The sequence below is a fragment of the Schistocerca piceifrons genome, chromosome 2 (assembly GCF_021461385.2).
Source record: "Schistocerca piceifrons isolate TAMUIC-IGC-003096 chromosome 2, iqSchPice1.1, whole genome shotgun sequence".
NCBI classification, from domain to species: domain Eukaryota; kingdom Metazoa; phylum Arthropoda; class Insecta; order Orthoptera; family Acrididae; genus Schistocerca; species Schistocerca piceifrons.
Window position 1 is genome coordinate 1,064,574,196 of NC_060139.1, and position 21,592 is coordinate 1,064,595,787.

Below are 21,592 nucleotides of genomic sequence, written 5' to 3' on the forward strand. Positions count from 1 at the left end.
AAATATTTTAGAGTTACCCGTAATACTAAAGAGCATATCATTTATATAAATAAGGAACAGGAGTGGCCCAACACTGATCCCTGGGGCACCCCCCACTCAGACCCTACAACACAGCCGTTATCAACATTGTGAATAATGACCTTTTGCTGCCTGTTGCTAAAGTAAGAAGTGAACCAATTGTGAACTACTCCCAGTATTCCGTAATGTTCCAACTTCTGGAGCAATATTTTGTGATCAACACAATCAAATGCCTTAGTCAAATCAAAAAAATATGCCTATCGTTCGAAACCTTTTGTTTGACCTATCCAGTACCTGACAGAGAAAAGAGAATATAGAATTTTCAGTTGTTAAACGACTTCTAATGCCGAACTGTACATTTGATGGCAAATCGTGTGATACAAAATGATCAATTTTCATTACGTACATAGCTTTTTCAATAACTTTTGCAAACACTGATGGAAGAGGAATAGATCTAAAATTATCTACTTTTCCCTTTCTCCTTTTTTATAAAGCGGCTTTACTACAGAGTACTTTAATCGCTCAGGAAACTGACCATTCCTAAAGGAAAAATCAGAAATATGGCTAAATACAGGGCTAACATGTGCAGCATAGTATATTAATATTCTGCTAGGCCCTCTTTCATAACCATAAGAGTCCTTAGTCTTCAGTGATTTAATTATCAATCTCCCCCTTGTCTGTAGCACAGAGGAGTATTTCAGACATCAATCTTGGAAAGGCATTTGCCAAGAAAGTTATATGATTTCCTGTAGAAACTAAATTTTTATTTAATTCACCAGCAATGCTCAGAAAATGATTGTTAAATTCTGTACATATATCAGATTTATCAGTCACAGAAATATTTTTACTGCGAACTGACTTTATATCATCGACCATGTGCTGCTGACCAGACACTTCCTTCACAACTGACCATATGGTTTTAATTTTATCCTGTGAATTAGGTATTCTATTTGTATACCTCATACTCTTTGCCTTCGTGATAAGATTTTTAAGCACCTTACAATACTGTTTGTAAAGGGCTACTGCAGCTTGATTGTGACTACTTCAAACATTTTGATATAATTCCCGCTTTGTTCTACATGATATCCTTATCCCACTAGTCATCCACCCGGGCAAAGCAAGTCTCAAAGACCATGAGAAATGTGTTAAGGAAAGCATTGTATTTATCATCTATGTTATCGGCACTATAAACGTCCTGTCACTCTTGTTCCTTGACAAGGTTTTAAAAACTCTCAATTTCTGTTGGATTAACTTTCCTATATAGTTAGTACTTAAACATGACATTGGTGCATCTTGGTCTGAAAATCCATTCATGTTTTTTACTAACAAGATGCCCACCTACTAATGAAAAATGAATAAAAATATTGTCTATGGCTGTGCTACTGTTCCCCTGCACCCTAAATGGAAATAACACAGTTTGCATCAGATCGTATGAATTTAGGAGATCTACCAATATCCTAGTACCTAGTAGGTACTTATTCTTTTCGTTCTCTACAAAAAGAAAGGGGGTGGGGGGTAGGGGCTTGATAGAGCCCTTGTCCGCGAAAGGCAAAGTTTCCGATTTAGTCTCGGTCCGTCAAAAAAAGAAAAAAAAAAGCTTCGTAAGCTGGGGACCGCTGGATCGAATATCGCTCATCCTTTTTTCTTATAGTTCTTTCAACAGCTGTCATATTTAGTATATATTACATTCGAAAGATAATATGACCAAAGGACACGTGTATTTGCAAGAACTTAACTGAATTTTCAATTTAGCAGTTTACTAACTTTTATTAAAACAACCAATGTTATGCGACTTTTATTTCTACCGACAAGTTAAAAACTTTATCAAGTGCCTTGAAACCTGTTCGTGTTTGACATATGACGACGAGTAATTGCTTCTCGTGAAGATGTTACTAAAATAAATTTTGTCGTGCAATTTTCGGTGCCGATGTGTACTAAAATGCTGAGTTACGCTAGGTTTGCTTCCAATTTGATGGAGGAAAGAGATTTTTTTCAAAATGTCAGCAAGATTTTTTTTTCCTTAGATACTTCGAAGATTCCTTTTGCATGCGGGAGAATTGTACTCATCTGATGAAGCAGGTGCCGTTTTAATTTGCTTTCCGTCTCTGTATGGAAAATATCATCCTGCAACTTGTAATGTCGACAGCACATCCGAAGATTACTCGTACAATATCCTCATACTCTGGCATATTGTAACTCGCTGTATTATCAAATAAAGTTATTTACATCTTCGTTTAACGAGAATTGACTTGGGGTTGCCAAGACAGTCGCTCGTCCTTGAAACCAGTATCTGCAGATCGGAGCGTTCAGGTGCAAAGAAGTTTTCGGTACCTTACTCGACTGCAGGTATAGGGGATTTCGGAAATCGTAATAGGCATACATTTTCAGGAAAAAAAGGTTCAAATGGCTCTAAGCACTATGGGACTTAACATCTGAGGTCATCAGTCCCCTAGACTTAGAACTACTAGGACATCACACACATCCATGCTCGAGGCAGGATTCGAGCTTGCGACCGTACCAGAAGCGCGATTCCGGACTGAGGCGCCTAGAACCGCTCGGCCACAACGGCCTGCACTTTCAGGAAAAATTTAGCGTTTGATCGGTTACGTGTCGATGACTGTAAGCATAATATTGGTTGTGCTCATAAAATTAATAAATAACGAAATTACGTTGTAAATTCAATAAAATTACTCGCAACTGCACGTCTCTTTTCATCACATTACGTTTCAAATGTAGTTTATGTGAAATAATATTATTAATGTCGAAAAAATATTAATTAAAAAACGGATGAGCCGGGCTCCATCCAACAATCCACCTATTACGGAACCTGAACGTTAACAACATGACCGATGGCAGCACGTGCTTAGAGAGCCAGCAGACCCGTAAACCACCGACGCGTTGAACTTGACCGCAATGTTCTCGACATCACTTGCGTAGTACGCCTTAATACTTGCACATTACGTTGTCCTAAGGGACTATTAAAAGTTCAGACAGCTGATCTGAACAACATCGTGGCTTCCCCGTTACATCTGAGTGAACTGAGAACATAGAGACTCAGTGGTGTGCCAAGTGCTAGTGTTACCGACAGGGATAAAAGTGTAAATAATGCAAAGGCCAAGGTGGTACTGTGACTGAAGGTGAAAATTTGAAGTGTAAATAACTGAAAAGAAAGCAATGTCAGTGTATGAGCAAACCCGGAGCGTGGATTTTTTCCGTAGAGGACAAGTAATCCAACGTAAAGAAGACAGACACGCACTCAAATAACTATACAAGTTGGCTGGATTAATTAACCCCCCGCTTTCCACAACATCTGTGTGACTTTATCTAACACTCGGGCCTCTCAGGCCTGAGTTGTTTAAACTAGCATAAATTGACACTACTCTGACTACTTAAGATATGAACCACGTTTCACATATAAACACTTATAAAATAATTTTCTTTATTTAAAGTCAAGGTTAAGAAAGACGAGCTTTACGTTTACTATTGTCTTTCCAAGAATATACAGTTTATTCTCATTCTACATCAACTGTTTTTATACACTGAAGCGCCAAAGAAAGAAGTACAGGCATGCGTATTCAAATACACAGATACGTAAGCAGACGGTATACGGCGCTGGGGTCTGCAACGCCTATATAAAACAAGTGTCTGGAGCAGTTGTTAGATCGTATACTGTTGATACGATGTTAGGTTATCAAGATTTAAGTGAGTCTGAACGTAGTGTTACAGTAGGCGCACGAGCGATGGAACACAGCATCTCCCAGGTGGAGATGAAGTGGGATTTTCCGCGTACGGTCATTTCACGAGTGTACCGTGAATATCAGGAATCCGATAAAACATCAAATATCAGTCACAGATGCTGCCGGAAAAAGATCCTGCAAGAACGGGACCAGTGATGACTGAAGAGAGTAGTTCAACGAGACAGAAGTGCAACCCTTTCGCAAATTTCTGCAGATATCAATGCTGGCCCATCAACAAGTGTCTGCGTGAGACCTATTCAACGAAACATCATCGGTATGGGCTTTCGGAGCCAAAGGCCCACTCGTGCACGCTTGATGATTGCACAAGATAAAGCTTTACGCCTCGCCTGGGCCCGTCAACACCGCCATTGGACTGTTGATGATTGGAAACACGTAGTCTGGTCTAACGAGTGTCGTTTCAAATTGTATCGAACGGATGGGCGTGCACGGATATAGAGATAACCTCATGAATCCATGGACCCTGCATGTCAGCAGGAGCCGGTTCAAGGTGGTGGAGGTTCTGTAATTGTGTGGAGTGTGTGCAATTGCAGTGATATGGGACCACTCATACGTCTAGATACGACTCTGACAGGTGGCACGTACGTAAGCATCCTGTCTGATCACCTGCGTCCACTCATGTCCATTGTGCATTCCTACGAATTTCGGCAATTCCAGCAGGGCAAAGCGACACCCCACACGTCCAGAATTACTACAGAGTGGCTCCAGGAACACTCTTCTGAGTTTAAGCACTTCCACTGCCCACCAAACATGAACATTATTGAGCATATCTGGGATACCTTGCTATGTGTTATTCAGAAGAGATGTCCATCCCCCCCCCCCCCACTCCTAGTCTTACGGATTTATGGACAGACCTGCAAGATTCATGGTGTCAGTTCTCTCCAGCACTACTAAAGATATGAGTCCATGCCACGTCGTGTTGCGGCACTTCTGCATGCTCGCTGGAGTACTAGACGATATTAGGCAGGTGTACCAGTTTCTTTGGCTCTTCAGCGTAATACAGTTCTTATTGCAAATTTTCACAGGATCTACAGTCAATATCACTTTGTTCTGAGCACACAGGTTTGACTTTTTCTACCTTTCTTCTCTATACAATATGCACAACTTCTTCTTTCCTCTCTAACGATTTCACTGCCATTCCTGCATCCGGTACTACTAATGAATTCATTGACTTCTTTGCTGCTGTCAGTTGCTTTCCCAAATTGATGGTGAATGTCTGACCTCTCACTTTTCTATTGGTAACCAGCTTCATCCAAATTTTGTATGTATTCATTAAACTTACGAGTACATCGATTTTGTTGAAGAAAACCACCACTGGCCAGCGCCTTGTTTCTCCTTTCTCACTGTACCGTCACGTCTTCTGGTTCATGGTGTTAATGCCGCCTTTTGTGGCACTTTATGTCATTATAATTCAGGCTTATTTACTCATGATGGCTATACCGTTTGTTGGTCGTGAAGAGAGCAAGTATGGTAACTACTTTGTTCTTTGTGATGACATCTGTTTGGAAAGCTAATAATGTGTACTTCAAGTCTTTTAGGTGTAATAAAATCGGCACGCAGTTCACCTTTGTTTTTCGGGTACTACAGACTAGTGTCAAATCTTTTGATAATAAAGAATGAGCTAAATCGAGAGACGTACAGAAATGGTCACAGGTGAGATTACGTCCAGATTTTTAAGTTGAACCATCAGTGTTTTCACAACATTCTCTCCAAGCCGCACAGCTCTGTTTTGTTCCTCCTTCCCACAAATACACTTTCGTCTTCCAGCAGTTGCTTGTTTCACTGCCACAAATTATCCAGAACTTTCTTCCGTATCTACCGGGTTTTGATGGCATGTACTGCCGAAATGGATACCTACCTGGGAACGTGAGTAGCTGTTCATCCACGGTCATGCACCATCCTGGAATTCAGGTATCCTGCAGGGTAGTTTCCTACATACCACGAACTTCTCTGAGTGCTTCCAGTTTGTCACTTGAGCTATGTTCACGTCTTGCTGCTGCGCTATCACAGCACAATAGCATGGAAGCGGTTGCGAGACATTTTTTCATTGAACAGTGGTCGGACATTGTCAACCCTCCAAAGTTGACATCATTTCTTGATCTTTAAACACAAGCAATGACCAGAACACCAACAAAATTTTTCATCTCATACAAATTCATACCCATCCAAATAATTTCACCTTCCTTGTTGGTCGACATACAAACTTACTCAGTTAGGGGCACACGATAAAACAACATAAAACAAGGCTTTTCATTATCGCAGTTCCTAATCAAATACCCTGTAGATCCCTTGTCTCCTTTCAGTACATCCTTTTTGCTCCGCCTTTCATAAATTTCAGGTTGAGGGGCTGTAGCCCGTATTTCATTCCCATTATGAGAAAACGATGAGTCTCACTCAACGGAATTCCCACTAAATTGTTCTTCTCATTCTTCGTAATGGAATGATTCATGATCACCGTCATCTCTGTACGGTGTTGTGTTAAGTTTTCAGCGATGTCTACTTCATTAACATCATTACTGGAAAATTCTAATTCACTATGTTAGTTTTCAGATTCAGAAGACTGCTCCAACAATTCTCTTATCTCCTCATCCGATACTACTCTTCTCCGTAATATTTTCAGTTTCTAGATCAGGTAAGTGTACACAAAAATATACATGTGCTTATCACACGAAGGACTGTTGGACACAGAAAGAATGACGAAGCGATCAGCAAAGCTAATGACTAACAGATGCTGCGCAGATAGACATATTGTTTTTTTTAAAAAACTGCAGGGACTTGTCAGTCCTTTGTGGTTTGTGAGGACCGGAAGCGTGAACCATCACTTTAACACAAATCAATACGTTAATTTTTATACTTGTTTTCTGAGGTTATGACTAACAGGTCAAATTACAAAAAGTGCTAAAATTTTATAAAGTTATATAGTTACTAATACAAAACATAATAAAAATCACAGATGTGCCTGTGAGGGCTGATGGTAGTCAAAGCTTTGAAGACCTTTTTTTGTTCATGTTCATTGTCATGCCTGTCCACAACCTCTCCTGACCGCTTCGTGGTGGAGTCAACTTAAATAAATTAATAAAGAGTAATTTACGAGTAAGATTACTAAAAATTTGTCTTAAGCTTCTCGCCAGCTGTCTCGCAAAGCATCTACGAAGACTGCAATCCCTAAGGAAAACGCGGGCACATCCTGACAAGCCACTCTCAGTCGCTACACATTGGCGTCCAACATTGGGCATTTTACTTCTGCAACGTCATGCTGACAGTCAGTTCCGTATACTCGTACCTGGATGAATTCTGCAATGTGGCACTGTATCAAACGCATTCTAGGAATATGGGACCTGATTGTTGGCCTCCGTATGATCTCATACGCGGTACGGGCAAAGTGAGTTTCGCATGAGTGATGCGGGAGGCACCAGACAACAGTGCTTTGTGGAGGTGGGGCTGAAGCTGGTGCGGTGCTGCGGTGCGGTGGGCAGCTATCGACCATGTAAGGCGATACCGGCGCGAGATGGAGGCCACGGCGCTAAAAGCAGGCGTGCCGGCCGGCCGCTGCCCCCACTGGTCTCCAGGCTGGAAGCGCCGGAGTCTCCAGGAAAGCCACGGCCGCGGCACTCACGTTCCACAAACCACAATCACTTGGCAGCGTCCTCCTTGTCACAGCATAAAGGATACGATACTTCAGGAACTGTTTTATGATTGCAACACAAGACTGACATTACTGTTGAAAATGGAAGAACAGATTAAGAAAGACCAAGGCACATTCCGAGGATTTATCGGCAAAAAACCATCCTACAATATGAGATGGTGCAAAATGTGCGAAAGTCCCAGGAAAATGGGAGTAAACTAAATGGGATGACGGATACTGTTCAGTATGTACAAGAAGCCAATGTCCGCCTCCGTAGTTGAGAGCTCAGAGTAGATGGCTGCCTCGCGGTGGACCCCTATGCGATTTCCAGTAGTGCCGAGGACTTTTCCTCGATGGGAGGAGTGGTACCGGCTGCAGTCAGCCTCGCGACGCCAATTGAGGAGCTGCGAGGCCGAGCAGCAGCAGTTCCACCGCGGTCTGGAAAGACTGCAGAACGGCCGGGAGATGTGGTGTGCTGCCGCGTGTCCCTCGATACTGCGTAGCGTCGCAAGGCAGAGGATAACACGGCGGCTGGTACACATGCCTTAGGTCTTTACTGCCCGGACAACTTGCGCTTTACGTTTCCTTTAATTTACGTCTATGGTCACAAACATTTTGTTAACAGTCTTTAATGACCATCATCAGATCTGTTTCATAAAAACAAAGTCCTGAAACAGATCTGATGATGGTTATTAAAAGACCGAAACCGGTAATCTGTTACCAAAAAGTTTGTGACCATAGACGTAAATAAAAGGAAACTTATTGCATATACGGGTCACTGTTTTTTCGCGACGATGTCGCAGCTTGTGTAACATGCTCTTTGTTTTTAAAAATAGGAACTCAATATGGAATAATAAGAATGGCAGACGGGAGTATTTGCATTAGAAAAGATATATGACGAGGAAATAGCGTTTAGCCCCTAGTGATCACTTTAGACATCCCAGAAATAAGGGTAAGGGAATTAAAGCGCAGGGTGAAAGTATGTCAGTGACAAGACTTTGTCATCACATTGCTGTCCTAATTGAAGGAAGAATTGCAAAACCTACTGAATCAAATCAACAGTCTAATAAGCACACACTGTGGATTGGAAGTTAACCGAAGACACGTGAAATAATGAGCAGCAGCAGAAAAGAGACTAGCAATAAACTCAACATCGAAACTAGGGATTAGGACCTAGACGAAGTCAAGAAATTTTTCTACCTTAAAAGCATACTAACACGACTGTTCATACTAGGACGACACACCACACCGAGAAGCACACGCAGTGGAGGCATTTCTGGCCAAAATAAGTCTACTGATATGATATATCGACCTTCACTCGAGGAAGAAATTTCTAAAATTATACATTTACAGCACAGCATTGCATGTACAGTACAGCGTGAAATGGGGTAAACCCGTACGCCAAAACCATCGAAATGTTTGAGACTTGATACCATAGGAGGCTGTTGAAAATTAGTAGGTGAACTGATAAGGCTCTACGCAGTATCTCCGAGAAAACGAATATCTGATAAGCAATGAGTAAAATGATAGACGGGCCAACAGGACATATTTTATGATGTCAGGGAATAACTTCTATGGTACTTGAGGGAGCTCCAAAGGATAAATACTGTTGAGGGAAAAAAGTTTGGAATAATATCAATACATAAATCACGTCTTTGGGGACAGTTGTTGATCTGCGATGAGGAGTATGGGGCATGAGATACACCTGATGACAAGAAAAAGAAGCTTGAACCGCTGCCGACAAACGCTTTCCTCTGTGCATTAGTGGTGCCCTGAAGAATGGTATTGGAAAAGCGAAGGAAAAATTACATCACACTTTCGCTGTAATATACCTAAGGAATAAACTGATAGGAACTAACAAATTCGAAAGCGTATGGTACTACCTAAATGTCAAAATTACCACTGGAGGTGCGTTGTAGCTTAGGTGAATACTTGTTGTGGTCTTCAGTCCTGAGACTGGTTTGATGCATGCATCCATGCTACTCTATCCTGTGCAAGCTTCTTCATCTCCCAGTACCTACTGCAGCCTACGTCCTTCTGAATCTGCTTAGTGTATTTATGTCTTGGTCTCCCTATAGGATTTTTACCCTCCACGCTTCCCTCCAATAGTAAATTGGTGATCCCTTAATGACTCATAACATGTCCTGTCAACCGATCCCTCCATCTAGTCGTGCCACAAACACCTCTTCCCGCCAATTCTGTTTAGTACCTCTTTATTAGTTACGTGATCTACCCATCTAATATTGAGCATTCTTCTGTAGCACCACATTTCCAAAGCTTCTATTCCCTTCCTGTCCAAACTATTTATCGTCCATGTTTCACTTCCATATATGGCTACAGTCCACACAAATACATTCATAAACGACTTTCTGACACTTAAATCTATACTCGATGTTAGCAAGTTGGTCTTTTTCAGAAACTCTTTCCTTGCCATTGCCAGTCTACATTTTATACCCTCTGTAATTCGACTATGATCAGTTATTTTGTTTCCCAAATAGCAGAACTCCTCTACTACTTTGTCTCATTTCCTAATTTCACTCATTTCACTCAGCACCACCCGACTTAATGCGACTACATTATCTTCGTTTTGCTTTTGTTGATGTTCATCTTATATCCTCCATTCAAGACACAGTGCATTCCGTTCAACTGCTCTTCCAAGTCCTTTGCTGTCTCTGACAGAATTACAATGTCATCGGCGAACCTCAAAGTTTTTATTTCTTCTCCATGAATTTTAATACCTACTCCGAATTTTTCTCTTCTTTCCTTCACTGCTTGCTCAATACACAGATTGAACAACATCGGGGATAGGCTACAATCCTATCTCACTCCCTTCCCAACCACTGCTTCCCTATCATATCCCTCGACTCGCCGGCCGCTGTGGCCGAGCAGTTCTAGGCGCTTCAGTCCAGAACCGCACTGCTGCAGCAGTCACAGGTTCGAATCCTGCCTCCGGCATGGGTGTTTGTGATGTAATTCTGAGTCTAGGGGACTGGTGACATCAGATGTTAAGTTCCATAGTGCTTAGAGCCATTTGAACCCCTCGACTCTTATAACTGCCATATGGGTTCTTTACAAATTGTAAATAGCCTCCTGCTCCCTGCGTTTTACCCCTGCCATCTTCAGAATTTGAACGAGAGTATTCCAGCCAACACTGTCAAAAACGTTCTCTAAGTCAACAAATGCTAGAAACGTAGGTTTACCTTTCCTTAAACTAAGTTAAGTCGTAGGATCATTATTGCCTCACGTGTTCCAACATTTATACCTAATCCAAACTGATCTTCCCCGAGGTCGGTTTTCCATTCGTCTGTTAAGAATTGAGGTTAGTTTTTTGCAGCTGTCACTGATTTCTTTGGGATTGGAATTATTATATTCTTCTTGAAGTGTAAGAGTATTTCGCCTGTCTTATACATCTTGCTCACCAGATGCTAGAGTTTTGGCAGGGCTGGCTCTCCCAAGGCTGTCAGCAGTTCAAACGGAAGGTTGTGTACTTTCGGGGCTTTGTTTCGACTCAGGTCTTTCAGTGCTCTATCAAACTCTTCACGCAGTATCATATCTCCCGTTTGATCTTCATCTACATTCTCTTCCGTTCCCAAAATATTGTCCTCAAGTACATTGCCCTTGTATAGACCTTCCACCTTTTGGCTTTCCTTCTTTGCCTAGAACTGGGTTTCCAGCTGAGCTCTTGATATTCCTACGAGTGATTACCTTTCCTCCAAGGTCTCTTTAATATGCCTGTATTCAGAATCTATCTTACCCAAAGTGAGATGTGCCACTTCATCCTTACATTTTTCCTCTAGCCATCCCTGCTTAGCTATTTTGCACTCCCTGTCGATCCCATTTTTGACACGTTTGTATTCTATTTTGCCTGCTTCATTTGGAGCGTTCATCGGTAGCGTCGCATTTCCAAGGTGGTGCTGCTGTTCCAGGTTCGACGGTCAGACGAACGACCGCGCCATCGCTCTGAGGTGGCAGACACCGCAGTGCAGGGGAGTGTCTGGTACCGACCTGGCTCTCAGGAAGACAGATGTGTTCCTGCTGGATGCGTGACTGACTGGCATTCAGTAGTAATAGTAGAGTTTCAGACACATGCTGCTGATGCTCTGTATTTCCGTTATTTGTTTTTGGCTATTAATTTTCAGACTGTGGCAAAATTTATCAAGTGTTATGCAATTCCTTTCTCCCAAACTGTGACTACAGTTTTGTGTCTAACCACCCACCTAACAAGAAGACAAATGTATTGACAGAGCCTGCTTCCGGGAACTGCCACACGGACTCTGTGCCATCTAGAGGTTAGCATCTCTCTTCTATGGTCGCTCCAGTCCGTCGGCGTCTCTAGTTCCCTGATTCCATCACGTATCATGGGCACGTAAGTAAATGAACGCTTTATGTCTTGTTTCTTGCATTTATGAGCTATGTGTATTGACATTTATCACAAGTAAAGGGCGCCTGGTTTCTCGAATGTAATACAGCAAACATAAGTGACCTGACAGATAAAAACTGGGTATCACGCCAGTACTCTACCTTGGGACCTTCACCTTTCTCGCGCAAGTGCTCTACCGTCTGAGCTGTCAAAGCTAAGCGCAAATTGAGACGCGTATATCACGCGTGACGTGATATTATTTGGACGCGCACGTTCCACACCCACCTTGCTGACCTGCGCAAATCGAGACGACTGTGACGAGCCTGCCCTTTAGTCGGGGTGACGCTTGCACGCCAGACGCCGGTTACTCAACTACTGCATGCCAAACTGACAATAAGCAGTTCGTGAATAAAAGAGTTATTATTGTTAGAGCAGAGCTCCGAATCAAATTCGAACACTAATGCTGAAGGCGAAGTGTTGTTTTATTCATTAATATAAAAAATTCAGATCATCACATAGATGCATTTCGTTTGAAAGGAAAAGATGTGGACGATTTCAAACTATGACTAAAGTGAGTGACGCTGATTTTACAAATTACTTCATTTTCTGTGGAAGTGGAATCATACGGCATACCATTGACTCAAACGGACAAGACCAAATTACAATTGGACAAAATCTAGCAGTAATTTTGAGGTGCTTGATGAACAGTGACATTCATTTTTGTTTTTTTAACTAACTATAAAATGTTGCACCCTCGTATCTAGGAATTTTATTTTCAACCCCACGACGCAAAAGGTATCATGAAGCACCCTTCGTCCTCTCATTAAGTTGCCGTTGAGAGAAGTAAACTATTCATCATCTGCACAACGCGATGGTTTGTGTACTGCCAATAATCGAGAAAAATACAAGTGACAGGAATGTGGAAGATACCGAGGAAAGCATTGTGGTGGGACGGGACATGTCATGAATGTATGTCTGCTTTTGTCAGCAATACATTTCAACAAATTAAATATATCAAAGGACCACATTCTTTCAGGTTATTCATACATTCGAAACGATACCGACCGCTTCTTCATTTGTGTAGCCTGTTGTATAATTAGTTCTTTAATGCTGATACCGTGTGTCCAGCCACTGAAATTTTTTCGTCCTCACGACGAGCCAAGTAAAACATTGTCATTCGAGGAGGTTTCTCGACTGTTTCTAGCTTTCAGTGGAAACGTGATGTCCACGTGCATGTAGAACAACGTCTGTTATTACATCCATATCCAAGTAAGTACAGTGAAAATTATATACTTCAGATCTTGGACGCTTTCTACCGGGAGCACAAACGGATCACACCTTTGGCAATTATCCTTTTTCGAGTTTTGTAACAGATCGTACAGATTCACCAGCTAATAGGCAGCAGGTAGATAAGTTTGCTTTACCTTTCTGCCGTGCTTCTTTACAATATGATTTTATAGTAGTTCTTACTTCCTTATTCATTGTACTCTGTCACTTCTTGCGATCTGAAAACATTATGGAGGCAGATGATATAATCACAGAGGCCAGTGGCCCAACTGTTACTGAACTGTGCATTGTTCTTGGCAAAATAAGAAAATAGCTGAACAGATATAAATCATTGAAAAATATAGATATCCGCCTGCGTAGCTGGGTGGTAACGTGCTTGCCTCCCGTGCAAGCGAGCCAGGCTTCGATTCCAGGCTGGGCTGGAGATTTGCTCCGCTCGGGGACTGGGTGTTGTGTTGTCCTCATCACCGGCCCGCAAGTCGCGCAATGTGGCGTCGACTGAGATAAGACTTCCACTTGGCGGCCGAACTTCCCCGGATAGGACCTCCCGGCCAACGATGTCATACGCTCATTTCATTTCATTTCATTGAAAAGCAGAATGTAACGAAGGAAATAAAAAACAAAACAGAACAGAGCGTTTAAATGTCGAAAAACGAAACACTGCTCAACGGCAACAAAATTCAGCATACAGTAAGGAAATATTCTTTAGGTACGCAATACTACCATTGCCCATATGAGCCGTGCCGGAGAGAGCATACGCAGGACTGCCTTCCCGCTCCCAGCCTCACACTCCCCGCAGTGCACGCGTGTCACGTGGCGCGACAAACTGTGCCACGGTTCAAATGGCTCCGAGCACTATGGGACTTAACATCTGTGGTCATCAGTCCCCTAGAACTTAGAACTACTTAAACCTAACTAACCTAAGGACATCACACACATCCATGCCCGAGGCAGGATTCGAACCTGCGACCGTAGCAGTCGCGCAGTTCCGGACTGAGCGCCTAGAACCGCTAGACCACCGCGGCCGGCAAACTGTGCCACGACTATATACGCAGGGTGACCTGGAGCAGGCGCGTGTCGCGTCCCCATCGCGTCGCGCCCCTATTTGCGCGGCTCCGTTTGAACCTGTGAAGTTACAAAAATGAGAGGTGCTTTGGGCATCGCTACACGCACTCTATGCCTCTAAATTTGCAATTACCGTAAGGCAAAAGTCTTAGTTCCGGAGGACAGTTTTAACCTGCCTAGAGCTTCTGAATCGGCATTGCAAAGTGAACTTCCATCCTGGCCACCATTAGTATCCAGTTTCCAAGATAGAGGGCCAATATTTTCATTGAACTGTTATTTTCGTTCCATTTTTATAAAATTTCTGAGATACAATTCAGTTAAACTCTGCAATCTTTCCAGAAATCGGAGATCGATGGCCACGACTGTGCCTGTAGCAATGATTGCTTCAGATGAAGAACGCCCTGACACAGGCACCAGAAACTCACACAACACATTATTATTTTAATATTTTTAGTATTATATAAAATTTTTACTATTATGTAAGATGACGTGTCGTTGTGCCCAGGAAGATTTTAATGAGAATAAAACGAAATTCTAAGAAATATTTTTTTTTTTCCGATTTACAAATGCTTTAGACTATGACATGAATTTGTTTGATATTTTCTGTCTCTTTATGTATCGACGTTTTTTTCTTGATAATCATTTTTCCTTCGTATATTTCAAGTCTTTGTACTTCGTTTCCCTTTTGGATATTATTACCATCGTTTTGAGCATCTACCGAAAGTGAAAATCATCTCTTACTCCTCGTAACCTCATAAGTTTTATAAGAGATTAAAAACATAGAGTAATCCCACAATGCTTGTCAGAAGAGTACTGCTCATCACAATCTTGATACTTTCTTAAAAAAGTGTTTTGAGGCAATTGATGTACTTTACTCCAAGCGGAAAATAAAAATACCTCCACTCTTATAACTAGTTTTCCCTGAAGTAAACTTTTTAAATATTTTAATGTCTATTAAGTAATTAAAAGGTCGATACAGATGTATAGTTGACTTTCGTAATATTTCTTCTACCAAAACCTTATTCCAGTTTTGTAATTCTCTGATCAAACAGATTCGTTTGAGCTGCATAACGACTGCACTGTTTGATTTTGATTTCGACATTTTCGAGTGTTTTCTTTTTATTTTTTCAGACCTTCTGTATCTCTTCCAACTAAGTTACAACAATATTTTTAACACGATTTACATGACTACAGAACTGGCAGGTAAATTGCACTCAGAGTAGCTGACTATCAATATAAAGTTGCACTACATTCAATCTGATTCATAGGACACGTTGTAACTCTGAGGTTGGGCTCTTTTGAGGGCGTGGAAGTGACGTCAGCAACCACTAGAATAAAAGCAGTGGTATTAGCTGGATGTGTGTGGTAGTTGGAGAACTAGGGACGATCGAAACTCACTATCGACGGGTTTAAGAAGGAGAAGCTCGACATCTGGAGACATGCAAATTTTCAGGAGGGTGCAGTACTCTTTTCACCTAGGGGAAGTTCTTTTCGAACGTTTTCGGTGTGCGGCTCCTCTTGATACGAACATTAGCGCTGCGGCTCCTGTCACACATGATATTTGACTCCAAGCATGAGGTGTCATGGCTGTTAGGAAAAAAGAGAAACTTCGTTGTGACTAATGTTAAAATACAAAAGGTGTGGTGTTGCTTGGGTATCAGGAAGCAGAACAAAACAAGTATAGAGGTAAGTAATGTTGGCGCCCAGCCTAGAAAGCGGTCATGGTGTAAACCCTCGAGGACAACACACTATACATTCGAACAACCCAGAATTTCCTAGACCGCTCTGGAAAAATCTCAGTCCAAAGGAAGACCTTCGAGAGACTCAGGGGAGAGCAACTCTACGAGAGCCCTGAAAAATCGGTGTATAAACTGCTAGCGCAGGGAGTCGAGTCAGTCATTACCAGAATGCAGTTCCGAGCGGTGTCACGGCCGGGCGTTGGAGTCACTGTAGACTGCAGACAGACACTTTGATGGTGCTGCACCAGTCCGCACGATTTCGCTTTAGGACAACTGAGTTTCCAATAAGCATCCAGCAATAGCTTTTATCTTGAGTTACCTGCCTGTTAGATAAAAGCAAGCAGCATGGAGTTTATTAGCGGCGAGTAGTATTCAATATTTTTTGTAAGTCAGAATATAAAGAGTAAAACCCCTGTCTCACACTTGTCTCCTGCCGTGATCAGTGTCAATGCCGTCGAGAAATATGATCGTCAATCAGGGATGTACGTGCCCAGCAACCAGTGTACGATGCTGCTTGGCCGTCATGGTGACTTGCTCGAGCTCCACTGGACTCATGGATTCTCACGTGAATGTTCGTCAGATTATAATGGAGCCACCGCCAGCTTGTCTCCGTCCCGCAGTACCGGTGTCAAGGAGCTGTACCCCAGAATTCGACGGATTCGTGCCCCCCCCCCCCCCCCCCCCATCGTCATGGTGAAGAAAAGAAGATACCGGGATTCATCAGACCAAGCAACGCTCTGGCACCACGATAACGTGCAGTGGCGATGGTCACGTGCCCATTTCAGTCGTAGTAACCGATGTCGAGGTGCGAACATGGCGGTACATGCACAGGTCTTCAACTGCGGAGGTCCACCGTTAGGAGTGTTCGGTTCACTGTGTGTTCAGACACACTTGTACTCCGCGCAGCATTAACACTTACGGTGCTACCATTACATGTGGACTCGCTAAAATACTATGTAGCTTTTTGGAAGTTAGAACTCGTGTGTACAAACACGTGTGTACATATGTAATGATTGCTACTGATGAAAATCCTATTTAATAGTAATTATCACAGAAAATAATTGAAAAGGAGTTCTGGTACGCAGACACATACTACAGTAAGCAAACAGTTCATCTTTCTGTTTAAATTTCATTTACACCCAATTTAGATCTACATAAACACAACATACAAAAACCAAGTAAAATTTAGCATTCATGGAGGAGTACAATATAATGCAAACAGAAACTTGAAGAGATACATAGTCCAACATTATCCTTAGTGGAATCATATGCTAGGACTCATTTCCTGATTTACCAGCAGTAAAATCCTTAATAACAAACAATCTGCGAAAATAATATGGTACGTGTGTTCTGACCCGTCATCAATTATTTCGTTCTCAACATCTGCAGACTCGTCAAGGACTTTGTAAATCATTTGCTCCAGACATTTCTTCTCTTCACTGCACATTTTGAAGACAAAACCAATACAAAACGTACGAAAGAGAGGGAACTTGAACGTCAGCTAACGCCTACGGAGCAAGAGAGGTATCAAAACTTTCAAAAACGATAAATTTTTTCCAGTGATACCGTTACTACCACCTAGAAAAAACTACGAAACCTGGAGACCTGGCAGACGTTTGTGGGAGCCGTAAATACAGGGTGAAAAGTATTTAAACCGACAAACTCTGGGACATTGTAGGGGACATCAAAACAAATATTTTTCCCTAATGTCATTCCTTCCTATGAGGATTATTTAAACCGGTGGATGCATTATTACGCTATTCACTTGTTAGTGGCGTATTACGATCTTCAGTTGTTAGAGGGCGTATTACGCTCTTCAGTTGTAGGCAACTGCTGTCCACCAGTGTAACTTTGCATTGTCTCTGTTTGCTAATGGAGCGATACACGTGGAGTGAGTACACTGATATGGTTGGTGCGTACTACGTAGCGCACCACAACGGACGAGCTGCACAGCGGGTTTAACAACAACAATATTCTAATCACCGTATCCCACATCGTACGATCTTTGCTACTGTGTGCCAACGTCCGCGTGAGTCCGGGTCATTTAGCAGATTACGTGGACAGGGACGCCGTCACACTGTAACAACGCTGAAATTTCAGGAAGCTGTCTTGCAGCAAGTGGAGCAGGATCCTTCAGTCAGCACTCTTGCAATTGCACGTTAACATGGGGACGAATCAGACGAATGTAAGAACAGTCCTTCGAGAGCAATTGTTACTTCCATTTCACTTACAGCGTGTCCACAACCTGGAACCAGTTAATTATCCACCCAGTGTACAGTTTTCGCAGTGGTACCTGGGACAGTGTGAAATGCATCCTACATTACCATCCTCTGGCGGACAGAGTGGCCGAGCGGTTCTAGGCCCTACAGTCTGGAACCGCGCGACCGCTACGGTCGCAAGTTCGAATCCTGCCTCGGGCATGGATGTGTGTGATGTCCTTAGGTTAGTTAGGTTTAAGTAGTTTGAGTTCTAGGGGACTGATGACCAAAGAAGTTAAGTCCCATAGTACTCAGTGCCATTTGAACCATCCTCTGTGTTGTTTACCGATGAAGCGGTTCTTCATTAATGTGTGGGTCGATGTTGTTGGGGACTGTTTAATTCCGTATCTGCTGCCTAGGCCATTAAATGGCAGACACTATTACAATTTTCTCGCCAGAGCATTGCCAGAATTGCGGAAGACGTCCCGCTCCCTACAAGACAACGCATGTGCTTCCAACATTACGGGGCGCCGGCACATTTCAGTCGTCGTATGCATCGATTCCTGGACCGACGGTTCCCAGAAACGTGGATTGGCAGAGGTGGTCCTGTACCGTGGCCTGCTCGATTCCTAGATATGTCCCTTCTGCAGTTTTTTGGGTGGGGAGAGATGTGGAACCTTGTTTACGCAATGCCTGTTGCATCAGAAGAGGATCTTGTTGCCCGGATAGTAGCAGCAGCAGGAACAAATCAGTATACTCCTGGGGTATTTGCCCGTGTCAGACAGAACATGATCCGACGGTGTAACATTTGTTGATGTGTCAATGGAGGTATTTTTGAAAATCTACTGTAATTAAAATTGGGTTGTGTTAATGTGTTGTCTCTTGGTCATTAAAAAATGGAAAAGAGTTTGTTGGTTTAATTAATTTGCCGCCAGAGATATCTTACTCTAACGGTTTAAATACTCCTCATACGAAAAAATGACATTAGGGAAAAATATTTGTTTTGATGTCCCCTACAACCTCCCAGAGTTTGTCGGTTTAAATACTTTTCACCCTGTATACGTTTGACGCCGAGGTATATCATCGTAAATGGCGTGACGTAATATTACGTCCGTCAACTTACCCATTTCGCAGAAACGGTCTAATATTAATTCAGCCACACGCTAAGTATTGAAGTCTGATGTTAGTTCTCCCACAGCTCGCCGCCTGTTCTGTTTTACAGGTCTGCGCAGTGTACGACGTGCGTCATCTATATTGAGTTGTGACCGCCTAAACCTACGGTGTATGGATGTGATGACACGTTGGCTTCACCACGTGGCGAATATACTCGCAATAGCACTCCCCGAACAGCAGAAAAGTCGGGCGATTTCTGAGACGATCGTGCCGAACCTCCGGGCCATCACAATCTGCCCTCGGTCAAACTCAGATGCATCATGCGTGTTCCCCATTCTACACACGGGCAACATGTTCACTAGTACTACAGGCGCCATGCCTGTGTCTCACGAGCAATCATTTCTCGACAAGCTATGCAGGACGGTATTATATCGATAGTAGGACGGAAGTTATAATTTTCTGGCTGATCAGTGCATAATGAGAACAAATACTATCTCACAAAGATAAAATAAAATTGGTGTTATTAAGCACACAGACAATCAGTTGAGTAGGTAGAAACCTTAACAAATCATCAATATTTATTGATATTATAAAAACCGTAACCCATAAATCATGAGAGTCAATCATTTCTGATTAAGTGGTCCTTTGCGCGACGACTTCTATTACCTATCTCAAATCATGGGGAGAGCCTTTGTCTTCGTCGGTCAAGCAAGAACAGGTTATAAAAACGACCAGAATGTTTGATGACTCCGTATCTACAATGTTCCACATTGGAATACACAGAAACGATAAAGTGTGCACTCAGAATATTGCCGGAACACTCAGGCACGTTTGCGAATGTGTTTCTGTATAGAGTACCAGGAGCACAAAAGACAGTGTTAACACGAGCGAACGGAAAATATGTTTAACGCACATATAATAATTGAAAGTGAGATTCCATGACAGGCATGTGTATTACTAGTCCCAAGAAAACGAGCCACCAGTGCAATGGTGAAATACAGATTCATAAGAGATTATACATCCCCCTGCCCCAATGAACCATGGAACTTGCGTTGGTGGAGAGGTTTCCGTGACTCAGCGATACATATAGCCGTACCGTAGGTGCAACCACAACGGAGAGGCACCTGTTGAGAGGCCAGACAAACGTGTGTCTCCTGAAGAGGGGCAGCAGCCTTTTCAGAATTTGTAGGGGCAACAGTCTGGATGATTGACTGATCTGGCCTTGTAACATTAACCAAAACGGCCTTGCTGTGCTGACACTGCGAACGGCTGAAAGCAAGGGGAAACTACAGCCGTAATTCTTCCCGAGGGCATGCAGCTTTACTGTATGGTTAAATGATGGCGTCCTCTTGGGTAAAATATTCCGGAGGTAATTTAGTCCCCAATTCGGATCTCCGGGCGGGGACTACTCAAGAGGACGTCGTTATCAGGAGAAAGAAAACTGGCGTTCTGCGTATCGGAGCGTGGAATGTCAGATCACTTAATGGGGCAGGTAGGTTAGAAAATTTAAAAAGGGAAACGGGTAGTTTAAAGTTAGATATAGTGGGAATTAGTGAAGTTCGGTGGCAGGAGAAACAAAACTTCTGGTCAGGTGAATACGAAATTATAAATACAAAATCAAATAGGGGTAATGCAGGAGTGGGTTTAATATTGAATAAAAAAATAGCAGCGTCGCTAAGCTACTACTAACAGCATAGTGAACGCATCACTGTGGCCAAGATAGACACGACGCCCACGCCTACCATCGTAGTACAAGTTTATATGGCAACAAGCCCCGCAGATGACGAAGAGATTGATGAAATCTATGATGAGATAAAACAAAATTAATCAGATAGTGAAGGGAGCCGAAAATTTAATAGTATTGGGTGACTGGAATTCGATAATAGGAAAAGGAAGAGAAGGAAAAGTAGTAGGTGAATATGGATTGGGGCTAAGAAAAGAGGAAGCCGCCTGGTAGAATTTTGCACGGAGCACAACTTAATCATAGCTAACACTTGGTCCAAGAATCATGAAAGCAGGTTCTGTACATGGAAGAGCCCTGGAGATACTAAAAGGTTTCAGATAGATTATATAATGGTAAGACAGAGATTTAGGAACCACATTTAAAATTGTAAGACAACTCCAGGGGCAGATGTGAACTCTGACCACAATCTATTGGTTTTGACCTGTAGATTAAAACTGAAGAAACTGCAAAAAGATGGGAATTTAAGAAGATGGGACCTGGATAAACTGAAACAACCAGAGGTTGTACAGAGTTACAGAGAGAGCATAAGGGAACAATTGACAGGAATGGAGGAAATAAATACAGTAGAGGAAGCATGGGTAGCTTTGACGAATGAAATAGTGAAAGCAGAAGAGGATCAAGTAGGTAAAAAGACGAGGGTTAGTAGAAATCCTTGGGTAACAGAAGAGATACTGAATTTAATTGATGA